This window comes from Nicotiana sylvestris, chromosome 4, assembly GCF_000393655.2.
Source record: "Nicotiana sylvestris chromosome 4, ASM39365v2, whole genome shotgun sequence".
Taxonomy (NCBI): domain Eukaryota; kingdom Viridiplantae; phylum Streptophyta; class Magnoliopsida; order Solanales; family Solanaceae; genus Nicotiana; species Nicotiana sylvestris.
Genome location: NC_091060.1, coordinates 62,638,466 through 62,644,465, shown reverse-complemented (window position 1 = coordinate 62,644,465; position 6,000 = coordinate 62,638,466).

The following is a 6,000-nucleotide window of genomic DNA, read 5'->3' as shown; positions in this document are numbered from 1 at the left end:
ATTATTTGATTGTATATATAAACTGCGCCGAAACCCTTCTCTTCTTACCTCCAGGGAGAAGCTCGCTGGTCGAGACTCCCTATTCTGTTAGTGTCATACCCAAGTAGAAAGAGGCTCGGATAAGTTACAAAGCCGAACGACCCCGCGGGTCCTCGGTACATAGCCCCCTCCTCAACTCGAGTTGTCCGCTCGTGTAAGCCAGGTCTAGAACAAAGCCCAGTTTGAAGCTTAGTAAAACATAACTTCATGTCGGATCCCTAGTAGGAAAGCGCTTATTTGCATCACGTTGCATTTGACTTAGGGGGCTCAACACAGGGGTTGGGCCCGTCTAGGAATAGCAACCTGGAACAAAAAAAGACCATCATGTGGCATTTTATCTGTTATCGCATTAATTTGCTTCAAATTTGCATGTTGAACAGCAGGTGGTAACGAGAATTTTGAAAAATAAATAAATAAATAAAAAAAAAAAGAAAAAAAATGAAAAAAGGAATTTCAAAATTTCTCTCTTAAAAGGCAGTGTCCAAATATTTTTGAAAAACCGTGATAAATTTCTTACCCGAACTACATCGGTTTGATTCCCACCGGATGTGGGATACGTAGACTCCCCGATTTTTGTCTTACCAATAATTATATATATATATATATATATATATATATATATGTATATATACCCATGTATGTATATACACATATTATTTCTTTCAAAAAAAAAAATGTTTGGAGTCATCTGAGGCCATTATAAACAAAGTTCCTCTGGGCTTACGCATGTGGTGGAACGACTTGGGAGGATCAAGGCAAGATACAGTCAAAATATACTTGGGAAATTTGGTTGAATTGCTGGACATCGATCTACGAGGGGACATTATCAGGGCTCTAATTTCATTTTGGGACTCGGCTCACAACGTATTTCACTTCTCAGATTTCGAACTCACCCCGACACTGGAAGAGTTGGCAGGGTACATTGGATGTCCTAACATCCCTATGAAAGAGCAATATCTCATTGCACCAAGGACCGTAACCATACACAAATTCCTGGACATCGCAAAGATCCGCAGAACGGTACATAACCCAGAGTTATCAAAAGGGTTTTGTAGTTTTGCATTTCTGTACGACAGGTACGGTCATCTGGGATGGTTCAACAATCCCGAGAATAAGATTTGCAGTGGGGAAAGCCGTTTGAAATGGGAATGGCATAGATGTATTGCTTTCATGATAGTCTTTCTAGGTTTTCTGGTGTTCCCTAGAGAGGATGGGAAAATTAACATACAAATCGCTGGGGTCGTCAGCACTTTGCTCAAGCAAGAAAACAGCACTCTAGCACCAATGATAATAGCAGATATTTTCCGCGCACTCACTATTTGCAAAACCGGAGGGGTTTTCTTCGAAGGATGTAACATACTACTACAAATGTGGATGATAGAGCATCTATGTCATCGCCCTCAATTGCTGAAATATGGGTCATCACAAAAGACTTGTATAGAAGAGTTTCCCACCAGATCGACGATTTCAGATTGCCGGAAGGGGTCGCCGAATGGGTCACGCTACTGCGCTCTATTTCAGCAAACCAGATAGAGTGGGCATTCGAATGGCTACCCATAGAGGAAGTCATACACATGTCAGCCACCAAATCTTATTTACTATTGATGGGTCTCCAAAGTATCCAGCCCTATGCACCATGCAGAGTATTGAGACAGTTGGGACGATACCAAATAATCCCAAAAGAAGAGGATCTCAGTAGTCAGGTGATCGAAATCGGGCCTGGTGGGCAGTTCCCTTGAGGCGGTCGTTCGGCGAATCTGGAATGAATGTCAAACCCTGAAGGTAGATACTTGTGTACGAGACAGGGCCAAGGGCGAAGTGTCGCCAAAATACCTCACGTGGTACCGAAGAGAGCTTGAGCACCAGAGACCAACTAAGAGAGCTCACATCCAAGACTTTGAGGAATCATCACATGCACAATGGGGCTGGTTAAAAAGAGAGGAAGGTTACCGGGCTGAAATCTGGAAGCTAAAACAACAAGTTGAAAAGCTTGTATTTGAGAACAACGTGCAAATCGCCTCCGAGCGGGTTGAGAAGAACAATTTAGCCCAAGAAAACCAGACACTAAAGGCCCGCATTCGCCAAGCCAGTAAGAGTAACATCGACCGACAGAAGCGTCGCTCCGACGAAAGATTGATAACAAGTTTGAGAAATCAGGTCATCCAAAGCCAAGGAAAATTAGAACAATCAGAAGCTTGCGTAGCAAGGATGAAGGTCAGATGGGCAAAATGCACAATGGCCCGGAGGCAGCGTCTGCAACAGGTCATAAGGGATTATGAAGTGAGCATCGGGATATTAAGGAAAACGAACTCCACTCTTCATGATCGGATCATCAAACAAGCACGAGATGCCCAGGCCGATAGAAGACATTGTTACGATGCAATGGCCTGCATGGAAAGACAAATGGAGTTGTTCCAGGATCGACTTGCCGACAATGCTCAGCCACTGGGATTGAAGAACCGACAAATCAGGCAATTGTTCGTTGAAAGGGACAACATTCGAGGAAGGATCGACGAAATTGGGCATTACATCTACATGAAATGCCTATCATGTGAGCAAATACCTCGGAAGACCCTCCTTATTTCCGTCATGAGCTGCATCCACCGGATTATGAACGAGCTGAAAAGCTTGCAGAGAGACCTCACACCAAGGGCCGCGGAAAGGCCGAATGATGCCTCGCGGGCCCCTAAGTTGGAAAATTAATCTTTGGTCGAGTCCTGTTTATTTGACTTTGTTGCTTTCCCATATGTTGTTTTCTTTTCTTTTAGTCAAATCGGGTTAAGAACTGTGGAGTCTGTACCATTGTTGTTCCTTGTTTGAAGTAATTTGTAATAGCAAAATTTTGAGAATGAATTTAATGATTCCAAAAGAATTTTGTGTTTCTTTACTTTATGGCAAAACTACGCCTGGTCTGATTTGCGCGGGGACGTGATACGTAGGCAATCCCCATAAGATTCGACCGCCTTTAATAAAGAAAGAAAGGAAGAAAATACATAAATAAAATAAAATACTGGGTTTCCCAAAATACTTTAAAAGGACAAATGAGCAAGCTGGGATGACGCATGTTTGAAGTAAAGCATGTAGAAACGGTTAACTGCCTAGGAGCATGGCATCCTCAATGTGTTGTTGTTATCAAATCTGTTAAACTCTAACGCTGACAAAGTTTGTTGTTGTCTGAATCCAGACAGTTAGTTGTTAAAGAATTCTGGCAACACACCCTTACCAAACCAGATCCAAAGGACCAGTAGCAACAAACATGACTACTTCAGAGAATAGTACCAAGGGAGAAAGGCCGATGAGCCAGTTGTTAAAAGAAACGATGGAAAAGATTGAAAGGATGGGACTAGAGATGAATGCAATGCAGCTAGCTTTAGCCAAAGCACAAAAGAACCCTGAGCCACTGGGGCACATGCCGGAATACCATCACTCCGGCCCTTCAACAAGCCTCACAAATCCCCGTTATCATCAAGAAAGAAGCCCCCACGATTCCCAAGCTCCACCACCGCATCAACCTCTCCCAACACCAAATGTTCCCACTTTTGCGGGACCCACATCAGCCACCCTGCAGAGAACAGCCAGCGAGCCATTGTTTCAGGCTCCCGATAAGCAATACTATCCCCCTGAGCCTACATTCCATGCCCCCGAACCACATGCCTACAATCCACATTTGGAGGTACCGACAGAAATTGAAAACCCAGTTAAAGCCCCAGAACAAGATGAGGTATTGAGGAAATTCAAAAGCCTGGAGCAGTCCTTCAGGAACCTGCACGAATTGGGCAACCAGGTCAGCGTGGCCTACAAAGATCTATGCCCTTTCCCGGATGTCCAACTCCCGGCTGGGTTCAAGATGCCTAAGTTTGATTTATATAAAGGGCACGGTGATCCCATGGCGCATTTGCGGGGATTCTGTAGCAAAATGAGAGGGGCAGGTGGAAAAGATGAGCTGCTGATAGCTTATTTCGGCCAAAGTCTGAGCGGATCGGCACTAGAATGGTATACCAGGCAGGATTCCAGCAGATGGTACACTTGGGATGATCTGGCGCAGGCTTTCGCAGGTCATTTCCAATACAATCTCGAGATAGTCCCTGACCGTCTCACATTATTGAGGACCGGGAAGAAGCCCGGGGAAAGTTTTCGCGAGTACGGGTTCCACTGGAGAGAACAAGCAGCTAGAGTGGATCCTCCCACGAGAGAGGGAGAAATGGTGGACTACTTCTTGCAAACACTGGATCCAACCTACTTTGGTCACTTGGTGACGACGGTTGGAAAATCCTTCAACGAGGTAGTAAAGATAGGGGTCATGATAGAGGAGGGTCTGAGGTCTGACAAAATCCTGAATTACTCGGCACTCAAGGCCACAACCCAGGCTATTCAGAGCGGCACGGGAGGTGCGCTGGGAAGAAGGAAGAAAGAAGAAATTGCCACGATTGAGGCAAGCAGTTGGCCCAGGTCTGGCAAACCCCACTACAACCAACCCAGGCCCCACAGGCCAAACTACCCATACAGTCCAACACAGCACTATTACCCACCTCGAGAACCACATTTCTCCATACACCAAGCCCAGACATACACTCAGCCTCCGGTTCGCCCGCAATGGCGTGCGCCGGCTCCCCAGAACACATATGCACCACCAAAAAACACTATCCTCCACCGAGGGCATATAGAAACTCTCCAGGGGCAGGCTTTCGGGGAAATCAGGATGCTAGGAATGACAGGCTGCGGAAACACAGAACTTTCACCGAGTTGGGAGAAACCTACACCGCTTTGTTCCACAAATTGAGGCAATTAGGTTTGGTTAGTCCTGTCCAGACTCGAGAACCAAATCCCCCACCCCAGAATTTAGATCGATCCGTAAGCTGTGAGTACTGCTCAGGGATGCTGGGGCATGATACCGAAAAGTGTTGGAAGTTGAGGCATGCCATACAGGATCTTATTGATACCAATAAGATCGAGGTCCAGACACCGGAGGCTCCTAACATCAACCAGAACCCATTGCCAGCGCACCACGAGACTCACATGATTGAGTTGGTGTATGAGGGAGGAGAGTTGAGAAAACCCTCACAAACAGTGATGATGATCCAGGCCGCTCCGAAAGAAGGACCGACCAGTGGAGGAACTGGGGTACAGTCCCAGGGAGAAGGCATCAAGCCGGCAGTGATATTGGGAAAGAGCCCGTCCGCCATAACAAGAAAACCCGAGCCAAACAAGTTGGTAATATCAGGGGCTCCGCCCACACCTGCGGTTGTGTTGAAAGTGGTATATAGGGAACTAGTCACCATAAAGCCTGTAGTTCAGTTGCCGATGATTGATAGCAAGGCTGTGCCTTGGAAATACGAGAAGGCAGTGGTGATGTACAAAGGAAAACAAGTGGAGGAAGTTAGTTGTGAAGCGCAAGGGCTGACTCGATCAGGTTGGTGTTTTGCTCCGGTAGAGTTGAGAAGAGCCAACCCCGCTACAACCAAGAAACATGTGTCCGAAGAAGAGGCTGAGGAGTTCTTGAGGAAGATGAAAGTATAGGACTACTCCGTGGTCGAACAGCTGAGGAAAATACCGGCCCAGATCTCGCTGCTGTCATTACTAATCCATTCTGAGGAGCATCGTCGGGCCCTGATGAAAATATTAAACGAAGCTCATGTACCCAACGAGATTTCTGTAAACCACCTGGAAACCATTGCCAACAAGATTTTCGAGGTGAACAGGGTAACATTCTCAGATGATGATCTGCCAGTGGAAGGTACGGAGCACAATAAAGCTCTCTACCTAACTGTCAAATGCGAAAACTCGGTAGTTGCTCGGGTATTGGTGGATAACGGTTCGAGTGCCAATATTTGTCCATTTTCCACTCTGAACCAGTTAAAGATCGACCGCGGAAGAATCCACAAGAATAGCATCTGTGTCCGGGGATTTGACGGAAATGGAACAGCCACTGTGGGGGATGTTGTGCTTGAATTGACCATCGGT